The sequence below is a fragment of the Apodemus sylvaticus genome, chromosome 12 (genome assembly GCF_947179515.1).
Source record: "Apodemus sylvaticus chromosome 12, mApoSyl1.1, whole genome shotgun sequence".
Lineage (NCBI taxonomy): Eukaryota > Metazoa > Chordata > Mammalia > Rodentia > Muridae > Apodemus > Apodemus sylvaticus.
Genome location: NC_067483.1, coordinates 89,582,804 through 89,604,698, shown reverse-complemented (window position 1 = coordinate 89,604,698; position 21,895 = coordinate 89,582,804). Strand labels below are relative to the sequence as shown.

The 21,895-nt window shown below is 45.7% G+C and overlaps 1 pseudogene; it reads left to right on the top strand.

Moving 5' to 3' along the window:
- The first annotated feature begins 18,640 nt into the window (after nucleotides 1-18,640).
- Nucleotides 18,641-19,160, top strand: LOC127697097 (60S ribosomal protein L12-like; annotated as a pseudogene).
- The last annotated feature ends 2,735 nt before the right edge of the window (nucleotides 19,161-21,895 follow it).

Here is a 21,895-nt window from a genome sequence, read left to right as displayed (position 1 = left end):
GTGGCCACGCCCCTCTGGTCCCCTGCCTTGGTGCTCAGGTGGCTGGTAAGAAACAGATCTTCCCTTGTCCCTTGCTTCCCTTCCTCCTACAGTGACTTCGTCAATAGTTTAATGCTTACACAAACTCTTGTCCCTCCGTCCAGCCCTGACAAAGTAACTGGTATGCTGTGCAGGGGAGCTGCAGGAGACGGGAGCACTCAGCCGCACCGGCTTCCAGCTCACTGGGGCAACGGGGCATTTAACTGAGCCGGCTGAGGTCAAGGTGCCTTGTGGTAAAGGGACTGAGGTGTCCGATGACTTTGAGAGCCAGGTAGCAGAGCAGCCTGGGAACAGACACCATGTTCTGTGTGGCGTGTGGTCACACATACAGAGCTCAGTGGACAGACAGATCTCTCTTCTTCAGACTCCAGGCTCCTTATCTGCATAAGGAGAAATGTACTGAGCTAAAATTTTGTTCAGAAATGAAAACAAGTGCTGACACTGAAGATTTCCCATCCAGCCAACAAAATTCCCCTGGCCTGCTATACATGGGTAACTTGAGTCCTGGAATTCTAGCCTTGGTTAACCCAAATCCACAGATCTGCTGGAGCGTCGAAGCTTAGCGTGAATGCTGTTTTTCTATTCTGTTCTGTCCTGAGCCGACCCACCGAGTTTACTTCCCACAAGTTTAACCCTCTGCGTAGTGATCGCTTTTTGGCAGATTCCCCCAAAATAAACAAATGAGCCAATCAAACAACCAGATAGACAGAAAGACAAAAGAAAAAAAAGGGGGGGGGGGAGGGAGGAATTTCTGTTTGCTTGGGGTTTTGTGTGTCTGTGTGTTTGTTTGTTTGTTAAATCTCTTAACTGGACTGGAAGCGCTCCTGGTTGCTCTGTGTAGTTGCTGCATTCTGTGGGGCCTCGATATTCTTCAGGTATAAACAGTGCTGCTTCAGGGCTGAGGGAAAGCTCAGTAGTAGGCAGTTATTATTGTGAAGGACCCTGGTTCGGCTCCCAGCACCCACCAGGTGACTCCAACCATCTGTAACTCTTATTTCCAAGGGAGCCAATGTCCTCTTATTACCTATGCAGACACCAGCATCCCTATGGTGCACATGCAGGCAAGACACTCCACGCACAAAGAATAAAACAAAACCTGCCACTGGTTTGTAAAGCCCCCAAGGCCTTTGGGTAAAGTGCTTTGACAATTTGTGTTGCTGTCGGAAGACAGTAGAACCTTTAGGAGGAAGAGCTATGTACGTGGGTCCTTGAAAGGGATATTGAGCCCCTGGTCCCCTTCTTCTGTCTTCTTCAATTCCCTGACACCAAAAACTGAAGTCCCCCCTGTTATCACATGCTACAGGGCCAACATCAATGAGCCAATGAGCCAGAAGGTCAAACTTCCTGAACTGGGAGCCAAACTAAACCTTTCCTCCTCTTAAACATCTTTATGTCAGGTATTTGCTGCAGTGAGGAATCCTGACCGGTGTTTGTTACAAAATAAGAACACATTAAAGGCTACTGGAATAGCCAACTGATAATTTTGTAGAAGACATGAGGCCTTGGGTACAACCTCCCACCCAAGCCCCATACACAGTGTTCCTAATACCACCAGTGTTACCATCCACCCTTGTCTGCAGAAATAAGACCTCTGAATAAAAGATAATGTGACTTGGGAGGTAAAGATTTAAAGATCCTGAGTTCAAGGCCAGTCTGAGCTACAAAATAAGGTGTCACAATTAAAAAAATGCAAACTCGAACAAAAATATATGGAAGGGAGGCTGGGAATGTAGTGTAGTCGGTAGGGTATTTGCCTGGCATTCCTGAAGGCCCGAATTTGATCCCTAGTACTGCATACATAAACCTGCAATTCCAGCACTTGAGAGATGGAGGCAGGAGGATCATCCTCAGCTACAGTTTGAAGCCAGCCTGGGCTCCATGAGACCTTGTCTCAAAATAAGAATAAGAAAGTATGGAGCAACAGGTAGCAACTTAAATGCATTTCTCCCAGCAAAGTCCAGGCCTTCCAGAAGCTTCTTGGAAAACAAGATTTTATTTTGCAAGTGTGTGTCTACATACCCGGAGTGTTGACTCTGGCAACGTAAGAATATAGTTAGCGGAGTGGTAGGAGACTCAGGAAAAGGAGGATTTATTTTTAGCACTGATCCTTATTTAAATTATAAGGAGGGGAGAAGGAAAAGAAATATGGTTGGCAATGAAGGAACGTTGGGTCCCTGCTTGACCATAAAAACACCAGAAAGAAAACCAACTATAACCCTGTTGTTTCTCTTGAACCAGAATGGTGTTGACCAAAGAAAAGGTATGAAGGGCACAGGACAGGCTTCTTTAGGACCAGCTCTGGTCCTTCCTTATGGTCAGGTGACTGAAGAACATTGTTCTAGGGGCCTAACAGTAGAGGTAGTGGGCCTTTTCATAGATCCAGTGTGCTGCCTAGTCTTGTGTTAATTGGCACTAGCTAGAGTTATCTGAAAGAGAACCTTGATTGAGAAAAGTCCTCCACAAGACCCAGCTATAAGGCATTTTCTTAATTAGTGATTGATGGAGGACGGCCCCTCCCACTGTGGGTGGTACCGCCCTTGGGCTGGTGGTTCTGTGTTCTAGAAGAAAGCAGGCTGAGCAAGGGATGGGGAATAAGTCAGTAAGCAGCAGCCCTCCATGGCCTCTGAGCCAGCTCCTTCCTCTGGGTTCCTGCCCTGTTTGAGTTCCTGTCCTGACTTCTTTCAGTGATGAACAAGTGATGTGGAAGTGTAAACCGAATAAACCCTTTCCTCCCCAACTTCCTGTTTGGTCATAGCTTTAGTTGTAACAACAGAAACCCTAACTAAGACATCAAGCCTTGAGTTGGGCATGCTGGTCGCGTGTCTTTGGACTTCACGAGATCATAAATTCCAAGCTGTCTACCCTGTATGTCTTGCCATTGTACGGGCTGACATCCACAGGGGTTCATGCCAACTGTTTTCCATGCGATGCCAAGACAGGGCAAAACATGCAGAGATGCCTCAGTTTGGGATCAGCTAGAAAGCTGTGACTGCTATGAGAAGCGAGGGGAGCTGACAGGGCGAGATGGAAAACCAGGAAGGGATGCTCTGAGAAGAAACCAGGTGAAGAGAATGGGTGGCTCACGAGTGAATGGGGGCCGAGGTCAACAGGCAGAAACACTCACAGCTACTTGCTCCCAGTGGACCTACATGATACTGTCAAATATGAACAGACGTTTCATCTTGGCTCATCAATAAAGCTTGTAGCTCAGAATGGTGTTCTAGAAATCAGCCCCCTGATTTGAGAGCAGTGGGGAATATCTGGAGGAAAATCAGGACAATTGTCAAAACAGCAGAGAGACATAGCTCAGAATGAGCAGGAGCCCTGGATCCTAGGCCCGGCTTTGCCACTGCTTGACTCTGCCATCAATAGATCAATCACATGGACTGTTTCCTTTTCCATAAACTGAGGACTGACCTTGTCATTTACTACATTCTTCAAAGAAGAGACTCTGGCTGGGCTCTGGTGGCGCATGCCTTTAATCCCAGCACTTGGGAGGCAGAGGTAGGAGGATTTCTGAGTTCCAGGACAGCCAAGGCTACACAGAGAAACCCTGTCTTGAAAAACTGAGAGAGAGAGAGAGGGGGGGGGGGAGAGAGAGACTCTGGAGTTTATCAGGGGGCCAACGCTGATTGCTTTAAGAAAGCCAAGCCAAGGAGGCAGAAAGGATGGCTCAACAGCTAAGAGCACTGGCCATTCTTCCAGAGGACCTGGCAGCTTGCAACTGTTTGTTTAACTACAGCTCTGGGAGATTCAATGCCCTAACACAGACATACATGCAGACAAAACACCAATGCACATAAAATGAAAATAAATAATCATTTTAGAGAGGGGGAGGGAGGGGGGAGGAGGGGGAGGGGAAGGGGAAGAAGACAGAAGGAGGGAGAGGGGGGGAGGAAGGGAGAGGGGAGAGAGAGAGAGAGAGAGAGAGGGAGGGAGGGAGAGGGAGAGGGACAGGGAGAGGGAGAGAGGGAGAATCAAGCTTGCTATGCCCTTCTGCTGCCCTTCTTGCACCAAAAAGCATGCTGCAAGTGTCTGTAGGGAGGGAAGAACTCTCACGCGTGTCTCTTTTCTGTGGAAAACATACCCCCAACCCAGACCCCACTACCCAATGATTACCGAGACCTCAGATATTCAAAAGTATCTTCTCTGTTCCCAAAGGACAGAAACTCTCAGAACTAATTCCCAGTGAGCCCCAGACTTCCCACCAGTGAGCCTCAGACTTCCCAGGTCTAAAATTCTTGGGTTTCCTGCTTTGTTAAGAGTCCAGGGTTGCAGGCCATTGAGGTGACAATTGACAGGGGACCCACATCACAACTGGAAGTCAAACTGGTCCCGCTGGATGGGCACCTGTGTGTCACACAGCCCTGCAGGGACCCAGGCCAACACCGTCCTTGTGTTATCCTGGTCTGTCTGAAGAGGTCCAGATCACCACGCAAAGTCTCAGCTTGTAGCAGATGGAAGCTGGAGAGAAGGTTCCTGCACGAGCGATTTCTTCTTGAGCAAATGGTATGGAAATGGCACCCATCACTTGTGCTAATGGTGCCCGGGAGAAGACGAGGCTATACAGCCACATGCAAGCATGGCATGGGCTGGAAGTGAGGTCTCCTGCTGGGTGGTGATGTGCTGGCTAAAGTCCATTACTGCGGAAGAACCGGGCGCTGATCTGGGAAGACAACCCCCAGTTTGCCACACTAAGGAACTAGATGACTACACCAGCTTGCCCAGGGAAATCATGGACCTTTGAGTAGGCATCAACAATGGGAAGAGAAGAGAAGAAGAGAAGGGAAGGGAAGGGAAGGGAAGGGAAGGGAAGGGAAGAGAGAAGAAGAGAAAAGAAACAGACTGAAATTGTCAGGAGCTGTATGATATGTCTATTGGGAAGGAAGTAAGCCATCAGTGAACAGCAGCCTGCCCTTCCTCAACACCTACAGCCCTGACTGTTTTAAGCATCTGTCACACAGTGAGCTATCCCAGTGGTAGGCACATGTAGGGGGAAAAATTGTATTTACACGAGCTTTACATGGGATTCTGTTTATAACAAAAGAAAACAAAAGAATCGCTCTGGCTGAGACAGAGAGGGCCCAGAGCCCTGGCCACCTACTCACCCTCCCTTCTCTCGTTGCCATGGAATCCCAGAGGCCGACACTGAGACTTGATGGGAATTGAAACTCCTCTCTTCCCCCTCAGATAACAGGGCCCCAAGGAACCTGACTACTGATCTACAGGAAGAGGGATCTAGTGGCTATCAACAACGATGTCGCCAAAACTTAACCTGGCCACAGTGAGCCTTGCTCCAGACTGCACAACCAGCCTACAGGATCCATGTTCCCAGTGTCGATAGGCCATAACTTATTTAAGTAATAGAACAGCCAGCAGATTGTGGTGGCTGAATCCTGGTATCCCAGCACTCAGGTGGCAAAGGTATTACCTCTGTGTGAGATCAACCCAGGTTTACTTAAGTGTGTTCTAGGCCAGCCTGGGATATGGGATGCCTTCAAGGTACAGCAAATAGCACATATTTCAATTATAACATGGCCGCTATGGAAAAAAATATCATCTTTGTGACATAGTTTTGTAGAATGTATTGTCACACAAAGCCCTGGAAGGATGAGGCCCCTCCTGGCCCAGAGAGAGCTTCAGGACCTCATTGCACTGAGTTGAGCAAAAGGCATCTCTTGCAAGGCACCGTTATTACCAGCATCCAGTAGCCAGTGGTTTTCCTCCTTTTGGTGTAAAATATGGAGGAAGAATGAGGCGTGGGAAAAGACTGCAAACTGGCTCCATCTTGGATGGGATTAGAAGAAGCCTGTGGGGTGTAAAGAGCCTCAAAGCACAGGAGCAGAGCCCAGTGCTGGTGCGGTGAGCATGGAGTTCAGCTCGGGTTACAGAGAAAGGGATAGGGAATGAGGAGGTGAGCCCAGGGCTGGTGCAGTGAACATGGAGTTCAGCTCAGGTTACAGAGAAAGGGATAGGGAATGAGGAGGTGAGCTCAGTGCTGGTGCAGTGAGCATGGAGTTCAGCTCAGGTTACAGAGAAAGGGATAGGGAATGAGGAGGTGAGCCAATTTACTCCTGACAAAGGCAGAGAGAAGGCTTCTGTGTAATCCCAGCACTTGGGAGGCAGAGGCAGGTGGATTTCTGAGTTCGAGGTCAGCCTGATCTATAGAGTGAGTTCCAGGACAGCCAGGACTACACAGAGAAACCCTGTCTTGACAAAATACAAAACAAAACAAAACAAAAAAGAAGAGGACAAGGAAGGAGGAGGAGGAGGAGGCGGAGGAGAAGGCTTCTGCAATAAAACTAAAGCCATATAAGACAGGGAAAAAAAAAAACAAGTCCATAGTTTTTCTGCTTACACCTTTAAGATCAGATGAAGTCTCCTGACTCTCAATCCATCCCTCAAGTGAATAATGTTACCACCAGACCCTGGGTTAAATGTGAGGCTAATTCTTCAGCAGGTGGCCTGGTCCAACAGAAATGGGCAAATACATGGGCATAGTGGCCTATGCTGGTTATCCCAGCACTCAGGAGGTTAAGGGAGGAAGATCAAGAGTTCAAAGTTATCCTTAGCTATAGGTCAGCCTGGGCTACAATGAAGTCCAATTTCAAAACACACACACACACACACACACACACACACACAAAAGCCAAAACAAAAGAAAAAAAAGAGAGGAAGAAAAGAAAGAAAGGGAAAGGAAAGGAGAGGAAAGAAAGAAGAAAAAATTGGACAAGAAGACAAATAATTGAAATGATACCTGAGTTAATTATTCCTCTGAGAAGATACAGACCGACCTTTTCACAATTAGGAAATCCAGGCTCTGACAATGCCATTTGTGATCTAAGAACTCTAGGATATTTCTTCATGTTGCTAGGAAGAGTGTAAACCGGTATAACCATTTCAGAAAGCAATCAATTTTGTTGTACAACAGAAGGGTTAGGTTTTTAAGACTTAGACATTTCATTCCTAGCAATAGATGTGTGGATAAAGATTGCATTTATGTATTCTGCGTGTGGACGTGTGCACCCGTGCATAAGTGAGCAGGTCAGAGGATGACTCACAGGAGTCCCTGCTCTTCCTTGACCATGTAGGATCCAGGGATTGAACTCAGGTCATCAGGCACCTTACCTGGTCTATCTTACCAGTTGTGGATATAGATCCATGCCCCCCCCCCCACCATGGGTTTCTCTGTGTAGCCCTGGCTGACCTGGAACTCACTCTGTAGACCAGGCTGGCCTCAAACACAGAAATCTGCCTGCCTCTGCCTCCCAAGTGCTGGGATTAAAGGCGTGCGCCACCACTGCCCAGCCATCATCTTGTAATCACTCTTCGTAGATTGTAGGGAAAGCATCACAAGTATTTGACTAGTGTAGTTTATCCTTCATAGACGTGGTCCATATGTGGACATATATGCAAAACTTTAATGTACATAATATTATAGAAAACTAAAATCAGTGTAGCTCTAAAAATGCCTGATGTACTAGCTCAAAAACATATGTTTCTGTGGGTGGAAACTACATGCCTGGAATCCCAGCACTTGGAAGCAGAGGACGGAAGATGAGAGCTTCATGCTTCTTAGGGCTACAAAGCAAATTCAAGGCCAACCCAGGCTTCAAACTAACATACTGTGGTGGCACACACCTTTAATCCCAGCACTTGGGAGGCAGAGGCAGGTAACCATCTGTGAGGTCAAGACCAGCCTGGTTTATATAGCCTGAGACTGCAAGGGCTACATAGTAAGACTGTCACAAAAAGAAAACAAAAAAGAAACTAAAGACTCTGAGCGAGATGGTTTATGCTTGTAATTCCCTGTGAATATGCTTGGCCCCATTCAAGGCACTATTAGGAGGTGTGGCCTTGTTGGAGTGGGTGTGGCCTTGTTGAAGTGGGTGTGGCCTTGTTGGGGGTAGTGTGGCCTTGAGAGCATGGGCTTTAAAGTCCTCATCCTAGCTCCCTGGAAGCCAGTCTTCCCGTTTGCCTTCGGAACAAGAAGTAGAACTCTCAGGTTCTCCTGCACCATGCCTGCCTGGACTCTGCTATGTTCCTTCCTTGATGATAGTGGACTGAACCTCTGAACTTGTAAGCCAGCCCCAATTAAATCCCCTTGTAAGAGTTGCCTTGGTCATGGTGTCTACACAGACATCTGCTCAAAGGTATTATGTATGGCTCCCCTAAGGAATGCTTTACTGTCTTAAAGGCCTTCCCTGGTCTCAAGGAAACAGTGGAACAAGAAGCCTCAATCATCACTGCTGGTTTACATACATGGAGCCAACTTTTGTATCATTGTATTATAAGTGGTATGTCCTACCACCAGATTTACATGCTGAAGACCTAACCCCAGTGTCTCAGAACTCCTTATCTTGGAATAGGGTGGTTGTAGATATCCTCCTTAATGTGGAAGGAGCTCACACCGGACTAGGGTGGGACCCTAATCCAGGAGAAACCCTGTCCTCATAAGAGAGGGAGCGTTAGACAGGTACATAGATGCACAAGGAGAGTAAGTTCCTGTACAGCAGAAGACAAATCCCAGACTGCAGACGGCAGGGGGGCCTATGGACTACCGGAAGACCCAGCCCCCTCAAAATCCCCAAAGCACCGATACCCACAAAACAGGCCTGGCCTGGTACTTGCTTGGAATCCTCAGGAACCAACTCTGCTGACAATGATCTTGGACTTGTAGGCTCCAGAGTGCGAGACAAAGTGTTCTAAATTCCTCCGTTTGTGAAGCCTCCTCACAGACTCGGGCCTTCTTGCTCTTTAAGGTTTAGGAAAATGTTTCATCTTTCATTTAACTATTATAATTATGATCTCTGGGATTTTAGTCAACATCTGAAATAAGAGGCCCTGGAATCAGCAGCATTCAGTTGCACTCAAACTGTGGCTTGTGGGCCACATGTACTCCAAGATAGTTTTGAATATGGCCCAACACAAAAACCGATAAACTTATTGAAAATAGTATAAGGATTTTGTGTGTATGAATAAATTGTACCTTTTGTTTGTTTGTTTTTTGAGACAGGGTTTCTCTGTGTAGCCCTGGCTGTCTTGGAATTTGCTTTGTAGACCAGGCTGGCCTCAAAGTCAGAGAGACCTGCCAACCTTTGCTCGAGTTCATTTTATTTCATTTTTAAGAGATACAGTCTTACTATGTTGCCCAAACTATCTTCAAAGTCCTGTGTTCAAGTGGTTGTCCTGTTGCATCCCGAAAGAAACTGGGGCTGCTGGGAATGTTCTTACGCTAGGCTCAAAAGTGAATTGTTTGGTTTAAATAGTTTAAAGTAGCTGCTCCCCTTCACCCCCCAACCTTTTACATGAACTCTTGTTATATGACCCAGTTTGCCCCAAAACTTGCTATCGTTAGCCCAAATTTTAGAGCATGTGCTACTATGCGTGGCTCTACTTTTTGTCTCTGTTTTGGCTTTTCTGGGTCTGGTGCTAGGGGCTGAACAAGGGCCTCACATGCCAAGCACATACTTTATCTCTGAGTAGGAAACTCTATCACTCCCAGCTCTCCCCTCCTGTTTTATTTGACTGTTCAGACTAAATGAAACTCTTCCCTCTCTTCAGGCTATGTTCTCTTGTGTAATATTCATGACACTAATATCTGCCCTGTTTACCACTCACAGTGGCGAATGAGCCCAGTGAAATGACACACAGCAAAGTGTTTTATAATTGTACATCACTGTAACTGTTAAAGTATTTATTAGGCTTTCTCCACAACTCCAGCTCCAGAGGGATCTGATGTTCTCTTCTGGCCTCCATGGGCACCTGAATGAATCTACATGGCAGGCACGCAGACGCACACATATCAATAAACATGTTTTAAAATAATAAAAAACAGAGTATTGAAAGTCAGATCCCCAAATACTGCCTGCATGGCATGTCTGTAAAACAAAGTTGCACTTATCAGCTACTGTAGTGATTGTTGATTACTGTGGTAACAGAGACCACATGCCAGCAGACAATGTCTTAGAGAAGAAGGCACCAGGAAAATTAGAATTTATTGGGGATGTGGAGTGTGATTTGAGGCGGTTCTTTCTATGGGGGAGCTTGGCTAGGGCTGAATAAGGATTGTAGAGCATTGGTTTGGTCTAAGCGGATACAGTAAGGAGAGAATTTTGAGGTAGAGTTTCAAAGAGTCCAAGGGCCGGGCGGTGGTGGTGCACGCCTGTAATTCCAGTACTCTGGGAGGCAGAGGCAGGCGGATTTCTGAGTTCGAGGCCAGCCTGGTCTACAGAGTGAGTTCCAGGACAGCCAGGGATATACAGAGAAACCCTGCCTCCAAAAAACCAAATCAAAAAAAAAAAAAAAAAAAAAAGAGTCCAAGGGCATAAAATATTACCACTTTTTGTGGAAAGAGCTAGAGATTTCTTCAATGAATAAGAAAGTTATCTATCTGCCTTGGATAGAGTCTCCTGACAAGAAAAAGCTACTATGATAGACAGAATGAAGTAATACAGTTAGTACTTCATGTAGACAGTGTGTGATTTTGGTCCTTGTCACCAAACACTACGGGACCAAAGAGAGATGACTTCTGCTCTCAAGTTTAGAATGCTGGTATGGGGGCTGGAGAGGTGGCTCAGCAGTTAAGAGCACTGACTGCTCTTCCGAAGGTCCTGAGTTCTAATCCTAGCAACCACATGTTGGCTCACAACCATCCATAATGAGATCTGAGTCCCTCTTCTGGAGTGTCTAAAGACAGCTACAGTGTACTCACATAAAGTAAATAAATGAACCTTTAAAAAAACAAACCAGAATGCTGGTATGGGGACTGGGTTCATGGGTCATTCCTCCTTAATATCACCTGCATTTAGAATGCTCCCAAAGGCCCGTGTAATTACTTGCTCTTTTTGGCCTCTGTTCCTTCTGAGGAACTGACTGAATGGCATCTCTATCCATATCATCTGAAAGAATTTCTTTACATTAAAAATAGGGGTGAGGGTGGGGTGAGGCAGCCCTGAAGAGTCAGTTCAGTGGTTAAGAGCACCTGGTGTTCTTTCCATTCTGAGTTCCCATATGAAGATTTACAACCACTTGTGATTCCAGTTCCTGGGGGATCCAATGATCTCTTCTGACGTCTGTGAGCACTGTGTACACACATATGAACAAAACACTCACATGCAAAATACTATGAGTAAATGTAATTTAAAAATTAACGACAAGGAACAATCTTAGAACTCAGATAAGAGCCTATTTGAGACTGGCTACCAAGGCCTAAGTGGCTCAGATCCAATGAATCTAACACCCCCAATTCTAGATTTCTTACTGTCCAAAGGACTAAATTCTTGCTTTCAGAAGTTATTTTGAAAACATTGCTGGAAAGTGTGGTGCATGTCTTTAAACCCAGCACTCAAGAAGCTGAGGCAGGAGAATTGCTGCTATGTGGTAAGTTGAGGCCAGCTGGGCCAACCCTTAACCAGATATAAGTGAATGAATGATTTGTTAGTGGCATCATTCCACGATCCAGAACAATATCTCTTTCAAGCTTGAGTTAGGAATGTTGGACTAAACATTATAATTAAGTCAAATATTTGTCCTCCTTTCTTGTGCAAACATACACATAAGAGAGTGCTGACTTTTGGTGGCCCTGCCATTATCACTAATGGCATTTGTCACTAATGTGAATAGACTTGTAGATAGATACAGAGCAAGGTCCAATAGCAAGACTGTAATTTTCTGAAAGAGTTCAAAGACACCTGATATGTTAGAAACCGAGACACGGGGAAGGCAGCTGGTGGTTATTGCCAGTCTTTGCCACTTAGTTAGAGGGTTCTTCTTTCTCCTCGTACTTTATCCCCTGGCCTCACCCCCTAAAACTACATAGGAGAGAAACAAGGATGGGGGAAGAGAGGAGTTAGGAAAATCCCTGAACCCAATTTCTTTCCTTTTGTTGTTTTTTAAAATATAACTACTGACAAACCACAACCAGCCTCCCTCTTGGAGCCCTTGAATTTAGGTACCCTCTGAAAAGTTCCCAGAATTCTAAACATCATACAATTGCAGAAATTATCAGCGGCTAGCAAAACCGTGCTGCTAAAGCACCAGGCAAATCCTAGTCAGCTGCTGTGGACAGTCCGAAGCAGCCCCATGTCCCCACACCTAGGATTAAAATAAAAACACATTCTTATAACATTTCTGTGTTTTTATTTTAGAAACCAAAATGGCAGAACTCTCAAGGATGTCACTATAAGTAGTCTCTTGAATTGCTTAAGGGCATTTGCTAGTCTTGAGGTTACCAGTGCAAAGATACGTTTATGCCCAAACCTTTTATATCCACACAAAAATCCCCATTGATTTGTGAGAACTAAAGATGTAACTTACTGGCTAAGATGGAGCAAAGCAAAATATTCTAGGAGGATAATAGCACTTGTCCTTGGTTCCTAGTACTCTGGGGACTCTGGAGAGGGGGTCTACATTGGTTCTAGGTTTTTACTTTAGGAGGAAAAAAAATCTGTGTGACATAGGGTTTCTAAACTATCTCCTACTAGATGTCATTAAAAATATGTACAGTGGGCTGGGAATATAGCTCAGTGGTATAACACTTGTTTTTCATGAGATCCTGGGTTCAGTTTGGGGCAGAGCTGTGTGTGTGTGTGTGTGTGTGTGTGTGTGTATGTGTAACATGAAATGTACTATGGTGTCTGGTTAGGGTTATTATTGCTGTTATGAAACACCATAACCAAAACTTGGGAAGGAAAGGGTTTATTTGGCTTATGCTTCCGTATCACTGTTCATCATCAAAGGAAGCCAGGAGCAAGCAGGGCAAGAAACTAGAAGCAGGAGCTGATGCAGAGGCCATGGAGGGTGCTGCTGACTGACTGACTTCCTCTGGCTTGCTCAGCCTGCTTTCTTATAGAACCCAGGACAACCAGCCCAGGGATGGTGCCACCCACAATGGGCTTGGACTCCCCTCATTGATCACTAATTAAGAAAATGCCCTACAGGCTTGCCTGCAGGCCAATCTGATGGAGACATTTTCTCCACTGAGATTCTCTCCTGTCAGATGACTCTAGCTTGTGTCAAAGTGACATAAAACCAGCCAGTATGCTATGGTAACCATTGTTAAGCTCAGGACACTTCATTGGCTTTAAGTATGTTCATATTGTTGTGCTACAGTTATCACCAGCCAACTCTGGCTAGTGTTGACTATAGTTGGTTTTGGTCTTGGTCTTGCTGTACTGGTGGATGGAGAGTAGGCAGACATGCACGGAAAGCAAGTATTCTATCGTTGAGCTGTGCCTCTGGTCCACCCCCAGCACGGTCAATCATTTTGCACCTTGGTACCCAATAAACCATAGCCCCCATTCTTCTGGGCACTTACACTTTCTATGTCTATGAATTTCACTCTTCAGATATCTTACACAGGCGGAAGCATGCTGTATTTGTCTTTTTGTGTCTGGCTTATCTCACTGAGGAAGGTACCAAAGTTCAAAGTTGGGCTGTGCGTGTCAAAGTAGCTTCTCCTTTTCTTCTTGGGTCTCATGTACCCAAGGCTAGCCTCAAATTCACACTATAGCAGAACATGACCTTCAAGTTAATTGATCTTCCTGCCTATACCTTCACAGTGCTAAGATTATAGGTATGTGCCACCACACCTGGTTTTATGTGGTGCTAGGGACAAAAATCTAGTTTTATGCGGTCTGCTCTACTACTGAGCTACATCCCCAGTTATTTCTTTGTTTTTTTAGAGCTGGCTCATAATTATATATATATATATATATATATATATATATATATGTATATGTATGTATATGTATGTATATATATCACATTTTAAAACTTATTTTATGTGTATGTGACTGTACCTGAGTGTATGTATGTGCACTATGTACATGAAGCAGCCAAATTATGCCCTGGACTGTTGGCTCCCCAGTTCTAGGTAGTTGTGAAACTCCATGTGGATGTTCTGACACAAACTCTGGTCCTCTGCAAGAGCATCAAGTTCTCTAAACAACTGGGCCATTTCTCCAGCCCCCGTACATCACATTTAATCTAATTAAAAAAAAAAAAAACTCTGTCAGTGGACTCTTTGGTCATATCATTCTTCAAATCTTTTCCTTTTTCCGATGTCTCTTATCTCCCGGATCACTAGAGATGATGAGACTTGGTTGAAGAGAGGTAGAGGGCTGCAGGTGAAAAGAGCAGGCAGGGGGGCTGGCGGGCAGACGGGCGGGCGGGGCAGAATGGGCCTGACTGTTGAGGCCCTAACTCTACTGAAAGGCCAGGTTGAAAGCAGTGAGAAAGTCCTATCCCCGGCTGGTCATCAGCTGCTAGTGTCACGTGACTGGCACTCAGTTTTAGAACTCGAGGTTTAAAGAGATTCTGGTGCTGTGTCCCATGGGAGGGAGACTCTAGATGACACTGACATTTCTACACAAGTTTTCACTGACGCCAGGGCAAGCATTTTGACCTGCCCCAGTGACCCACTTACGGTGTCATTTACAGCCTCACTTCCTCTGAATGGCAATGTCTGACCCCAGAGCTCTCCATGTGACCGAGTTCTTGTTACATGTTCTTCATGCTCTTAGAAATTAAAACATTCACCGGGCGGTGGTGGCACACGCCTGTAATCCCAGCCCTCTGGGAGGCAGAGGCAGGTGGATTTCTGAGTCTGAGGCCAGCCTGGTCTACAGAGTGAGTTCCAGGACATCCAGGGCTACACAGAGAAACCCTGTCTCGGAAAAAACCAAATCAAAAAAAACAAAAAAAACAAAAACAAAACAAAACAAATTAAAACATTCTTCTCCTGGACAAATTTGGCATAAAACATTCCAGAAGTAAAAATACCATAACCTCAGTGTACTAGCCATCTCAACATAAACACCTTTACTTGAGTTTACTTCAAGTACAAAAGCTGGATTTTCATCTTAACCTACGGGGAGGTTGAGGCAGACACTAGCAAACTAGCAGATACATCACACGTGCAGAAGTGCTATATGACATACTCAAGGCTACATTTCTAAGAAGTGGTCACATGGAACTGAAAGCCAGGTCTTTGGAATGTAATGCTTACGTTTTTAAAATTAATTTTAAAAAATTATTTATTTTGGGGGGTACATGTGTGGAGGTCGGTGGACAACTTGTAGGGCTGGTTTTCCTACCGTGTGGGGCTTGGGGATTGAACTCAGATCATCAGGCATGGTGGCAGGGGCTTTTGCTGGCTGAGCCATCGCGACAGCCCTACAGTCTTTCTTTGGGTCAAGTGTATAAGCACTGGAAGCAGAGGCAGGGCTGGTAGAGTTCTCTGCACTGTGGATTGTGTATGTGACATGAGTAACTTGAAAGCTTGGACAACTGGCCTTGCTACCAGACTGTCTCACGTGAGATAAATAATATTCACTTTCTAACCCTGGAATGCGACTTAAGCAGTGACTTGCCCCCGGGGCCTGGGAGAGTCTGTCGAGGTTTTAAGCCAGGCAGTCAGCCATGGAGAGCCAGCCACCCTGAGCTCCATTCTTGAGACAGAGACAGAGCTTTCGTTTGATTATTTACGGGTTCCCAAAGAAAAGTATATTTAGACTTTAAAACTGAGGAAGGCAGAGATGAGCAGGGTTCCACAAGTCCGCTCAGGAGGAAGCTGGACACAGGCTGCCCTTAGAGAGTCTGATGTGATCAAAGCTATGCTGGTGACCCTCTACAACTCCCTTGCCCCGCCCCTGCCCCGCCCCAGCCCCACCCCGCCTGCCCCCCTCCCACTTTCCCAGAGCATGTGCTCCTCTCCATTTGTCTGCTTTAAAATTTCTTTTCTTCTTTCCCTCACATCTCCCTCTATCTCCCCCTCCCTCCCTCCCTCCAACCCTTCCTTCCTCTCCCTCCCTCCCCCCAGCTGTTCTCTCTTCCCCTCCCACCCTCTTTCTGCCTTTCTCCACTTCCTCTCCTATACAACCTGTTTTGCATCCTGGAGCTCTGTTCAGATAACACCAAGTTCTTTTAAGAACTCAGGCTCCCGATTCTATGCATTTGCCATTTAGGGGCCTTTCCAAATGTACTCCTTTGCCTTGGCCAGGCTCGGGGTCCCACGAGGGGGCTCCTCTGCTGTTCCATCGCCCCTGCCGCCCTCTTCCCTGTTTACTGGCCAGGCTGTTCACCCACAGCTGTCCCTGGCTTGTTCTCTTTCCCATGTGCTTTTTCAGTTTGTGAAGGGTTGGGAACAAGAATGGCAACCTTCCCAGAATAAGACTACAAATAAGACTTCTCATAAATAAGGCTAGCAAATAGCCCGGGGAGGCCTCATGCGAATTAAGTGCCTGAGTTTTTGTATATATATATTTTGAGAGCCAAGTCTGCCTAGGCTGGCCTCCAACTCATGGGCTCAAGTGATCCTCCTGCCTCAGCTTCCAGAGTAGTTGGGGCTATTCCTACCTACCTCTGATTTTTTGGAACTACTTAAGTGACTTTTTAAAAATTATTGCAAAGCATGCACAAAATAAATTTTACCATGTGAGTAATTTTAAATCATGCATTTGTGTTCGCGTGCTCATGCATGGGGACCCATACTTGCCACAGAGAGAATGTCGGGGAGAGGACAAGTTTTGGGAGGCAGTTAGTTCCCTCCTTCTACTGTGTGGGTCCGAGGGGGCGGGTTCAGGTCATCAGGCTGCTAGCAAACAGCTTTACCTCTGAGCCATCTCAGCGGCCCAGTGTGAATACATTGTTTTGAGTGTACAATTGGGTGGTACTAGATGGTGCATGCACACAACCGCACTCACCACCCCCATCTATCCCACAAGCTTTTTCATCTTGCAAAACTGAAATTCTGAATCCCCTAAACTCATGTGTGATCTATTCCTTCCTTCCTGCCTTCCTCCCTCCCTCCCTCCCTCTAATACCTTGCAGCTTCTGTGAGTTCAGTGACTGCAAGTACGATGTCACGGAAGCAGACTCACGCAGTATTTCACAGGATCCGCTCAAGGCCCGTGACTGGACTATGGCCGGATGTCCTCCCTTTGGAAGGGTGAAGAATGTCCCGCTGTGTGGTGACAGCACACTTCGTCATCTATTCATCCACCAATGGACATGTGTTACTTTTTTTTTTAAAGATTTATTTATTTATTATATGTAAGTACACTATAGCTGTCTTCAGACACACCAGAAGAGGACATTGGATATCATTATGGATGGTTGTGAGCCACCATGTGGTTGCTGGGATTTGAACTCAGGACTGTCAGAAGAACAGCCAGTGCTCTTAACCACTGAGCCATCTCTCCAGCCCCATGTGTTACTTTTTTAAAAAAGATTTATTTTATTTATTATATGTAAGTACCCTGTAGCTGTCTTCAGACACTCCAGAAGAGGATGTCAGATCTTGTTACAGATGGTTGTGAGCCATCATGTGGTTGCTAGGATTTGAACTCAGGACCTTCAGAAGAGCAGTCAGTACTCTTAACTGCTGAGCCATCCCGACCTGTATCACTTAAACCTTTTAACTAATGTCTTACTGCTATGAGCAGGACAGACAGTAATTCCCAGAGTTTTCAGGGTTTTGGAGGATATACCCACAGTTGGGCTGACTGGGTCACATGTCAGTTCTGTTTCCATAGGAACCACACCATTTTCGGTTGCACAGGGCTCTGAGTTTTCCAGAGGCCCATCACTTGTCATTTCCTCTCAAACGCATCTTTGCTAACTTTCTGGTTCTTTGTTGTCTTTTAGACTACAGCCAGCCGGCAGACCATTGGTTAGCAGAGGCCTTTCCAACGTGAGGTAGTAAGTTAACTTATGTGTCCCTTTGTGTAGTGATAGTTATAAAAACCTTGTTTTTATTTCTCTCTCTCTCTCTTTCTCTCTCTCTGTGTGTTTGTGTGAATTGTGCATGTGGGTGTGCAGTGGTGCACACCTTTAGTCCCACTACCTGAGAGGCAGAGGCAGGCAAGTCACTGGCAGTTCAAAGCCACCCTGATCTGCACACTGAGCTCCAGGAAGGCCAGATCTACATAGTGAGATCAGTCCCAAAAAACAAAACAAACAAACAAACAAACAACAAACACAAAGCAAGTTCTCGAGGACATCTACCTGAGTTTTGTTTTGTAATATTTGATTTATTCAGTGTGTGTGTGTGTGTGTGTGTATGTATATGTGTATGTATATGTGTGTGTGTGTATGGATGTATATGTGTGTGTGTATGGATATATGTGTGTGTGTGTATGGATATATATGTGTATGTGTGTATTGATGTATATGTGTGTGTATGGATGTATATGTGTGTGTATGCATATATGTGTGTGTGGGGGGATGTATATGTGTATGTGTGTGGATGTATGTGTGTGTGTTGTGTGTGTGGATGGATGTATATGTAGAACAACTTTTAGGCATAGGTTCTCTCCCTCCACCATATCAGTTCTGGGGATCAAAGCCAGGGCACCAGGCTTGGTGCGGATATCTCTACCTGCTAAGCTTTTTCACCAGAAGGTAAAGGTGTTTGTAGCCAAACCTGACAACCTGTGTTCAGTCCCTGTGACCTACATGGTGGAAGGAGAAAACCAACTCCCATGAGTTGTCCTCTTCCACACATGTGTCATGGCATACACAAATACATGTAATTTACAATTAAAAAAAAAAAACATAGCTTTTTGTCTCGGAGGAGGCTATGGTGCAACTTTCTTCCCGAATCCGGGTTCATCTGATACCAGCCACCTCCAACATGCCGCCTAAGTTTGACCCCAGCGAGATCAAAGTTGTGTACTTGAGATACACCGGAGGTGAGATGGGCGCCACATCCGCCTTGGCCCCTAAGATCGGTCCTCTGGGTCTGTCTCCAAAAAAAGTTGGTGATGACATTGCCAAGGCTACTGGTGACTGGAAAGGTCTCAGAATAACAGTGAAACTGACCATCCAGGACAGACAGGTCCAGATTGGTGTCCTCTGCCCTGATCATCAAAGCCCTGAAGGAGTCACCAAGGGACAGGAAGAAGCAGAAGAACATTAAACACAGTGGAAACATCACTTCTGAGGAGATCGTCAACATTGCCTGGCAGGTGAGACACCAGGCTTTGGCCAGAGAACTTTCTGGAACTATGAAGGAGATCCTGGGTATTGCATAGTCTGTGGGCTGCAGTGTGGATGGTTGCCACCCTCATGACATCATAGATGACATCAACAGTGGTGCTGTTGAGTGTCTAAGTTAAGAAGCAATAAGAACATATTTCAATAAAAGACTGATAACCTAAAAAAATAAAAAAAGTAAATGAATTTACTAAAGTAACACTGACCCAAAAACCCATGGTAGTTAGTGTCATTCTACAGGTTCTTCCTTTGGTTCTATTTAATTATGACTCGGTATCCTAAGGCAGTTCAAATAGACAAAGACAAAAACAAATATAGGTAGGATCCTCACTCCACCCAGCTAATCAAGGGGATTGACTTACATAGTAAGATTTAGTAGCTAGTACAATACAGAGCCATCTTCCACACGCTAGCAAACACAGTCCAACCACTGTGGTTAAGAAATTCCAACACGCCGGGCAGTGGTGGCACACGCCTGTAATCCCAGCTCTCTGGGAGGCAGAGGCAGGTGGATCTCTGAGTTCGAGGCCAGCCTAGTCTACAGAGTGAGTTCCAGGACAGCCAGGGCTACACAGAGAAACCCTGTCTCGAAAAAACCAAATCCAAAAAACCAAAAAAAAAAAAGAAAAAAAATTAAAAAAAAAAAAAAAAAGAAAAAAAAAGAAATTCCAACAGTAGAAGGGCCTACAGCTCAGGCCTGCAGTCCCAGCTACTGAGGCTGAGGCAGAGGACCACAAGTTCAAGGCTTGCCTGGGCTACAGAGCAAGATGAAAGATAGCTTAAGCAACTTAAAACCCAGGAAAAGAAAGGCTAGGGCTAGCTGTGGCCTGATGACAGAGTTCCTGCTTTTGCTTGCTTGGGAGAAGAAACAGAGAAACGCTGCTGTTACTGGGAATCACTGATTGCACAGGCCTCCTGCAGCGGCAATGACTCATCTGAAAAGTCTGAAGATAATTTTCTACATTTTAAATGCATTTCTGCTCTACCGAGTTTGTTTGTTTGTTTGTTTGTTTTGTGATCTGTGGGTTTCTCTGTGCGGTCCTTCCTGGCTGTCCTGGAACTCACTCTGCAGACCAGGCCTAGGTATCCACCAGCCTCTGCTAAGATTAAAGGTATGGGCCACTATACCTCTCTTTCTGCTCAATATTTTAAAGCTTAACAAAATGATAGTTCTCTGTAATGTCTGGGCTTAATTTTTCTTTGTCTTTCTGTTGCCATTCCTTTTTTTTTTTTTTCTCCACAAATTTTACTGCATACCTGAAGGGGAGTAAAACACAGAGGGTGACAGAATGGGACTAAGAAGAACAATAGCAGGGCTGGAGAGCCAGGCAGGGTAAGAAAGAGCACTAGCTGATCCTGCAGAGGAGCCAAGGTCCCCAGCTCCCACACAGGGCAGATCACAACTGCTTATAACTCCAGTCCCAGGGGATCCGGGGCCCTCTTCTGACCTCTGGGAGTATCTGTGCACACCTGGTATACATACATGCAGGTACACCCACACACACACACACACACACACACACACACACACACACAAACACACACACACACATACACATAAAAAAACAAAAAACAATTGACTGTTTTTTAAAAGTCATGACATTAGCCAGAATTCATTTCCATGTCATTATTTAAACTTTTCTCTATTATTTTCCAGTGTGTCTTAAATGAGAGATACAGTGGGAAGCAACAGAACTTGGTAAGAAAAATACAAGTACTTAGACCTGTTCTATTTCTACTTCAGGAAATGATCCCTACTTTAAAAAAAAATTATTTTTAAGACAAGTTCCTAACATGTAACTCTGGCTGGCCTGGGATTTGCTATGTAACTCAGTGACCCACCTCTGCCTCCTGATTGCTGAGATTAAAGGCTCGTGAGGACCCCCCTTCAGAATCTTCTTTCTTCCCTCCATGAATATGACTCTGAAAGGGCTTCTTAAGCTGGGTATGAAACCCAGGACTGGTGGGTTGAAGCAGTCAGAGTGTGCCTTATCCTGCTGGCCAGTGTTAGGAGCAGTTATGGCCATGACCCAGGCAGGTCACTGACTGGTTTTCTTAGGTTTCCCACCGCCCGGCTCACTGGGGGTGGGGGGTGGGGAAAGCCCAGCCCTTCTCTACTAGGCAAGGAAGAGGTGTGCCAGGAGCCACTGGCAGCTGTGGTTACCACTCTGTTAATCTGAATGAATGAATCAAATACTAATTAATTAATTAAAAACAAACCAGAGAGCCCCAACCGTATACTCCTCATCCCTGCGTCTCCTGAGGTCTCATCATGAGAGAAAGAATCCCCTTGGTTCAAACTGGCCTTTTCCACTGAAACTTCTTTTTTAAATGAGTGATTCATACAGTTTCTTATTGTCTGCCAAAATCACAATACAGTCACCATTTCCAGAGCAGCAGAGTTTGGGGCTCCTCCAGGGAAGGAAACCCAAGGCTCCTTCGGAAGCCAGATTTATTTGGATATACCATGTCATTGACTCCCAGAACTCTTCCTAGACCGCTTTCCCCTCCCATCTGCTCTGATTCTTCCCTCTTTCCCACCTAGACGCCTGTTTCTACTGAGATCTTCGGCTATCCGTTTCCTTAACCCAGCCTTCTTGGAGCTCATGTAATCTAGCGGCAGTGCTGTCACCCCACTGGACTGCAGCCTAGTACACGTGGAGGCCAAGATCTGAACCATGGCTCCGAGATCTCCAGGAATATCTGCTTCCTTCCTTCTTCCCAAGTCTGGGTGAACTGGATTCCTTGAACTCTTCTGAGAGATGACATCAGTGTCTGTCCGAAGAGAAAAGAGCATGGCTCTGTGCCTACTCATGCTTGCCTCCTTAGCCATGACGCACAAGCACCAGCCTTACCT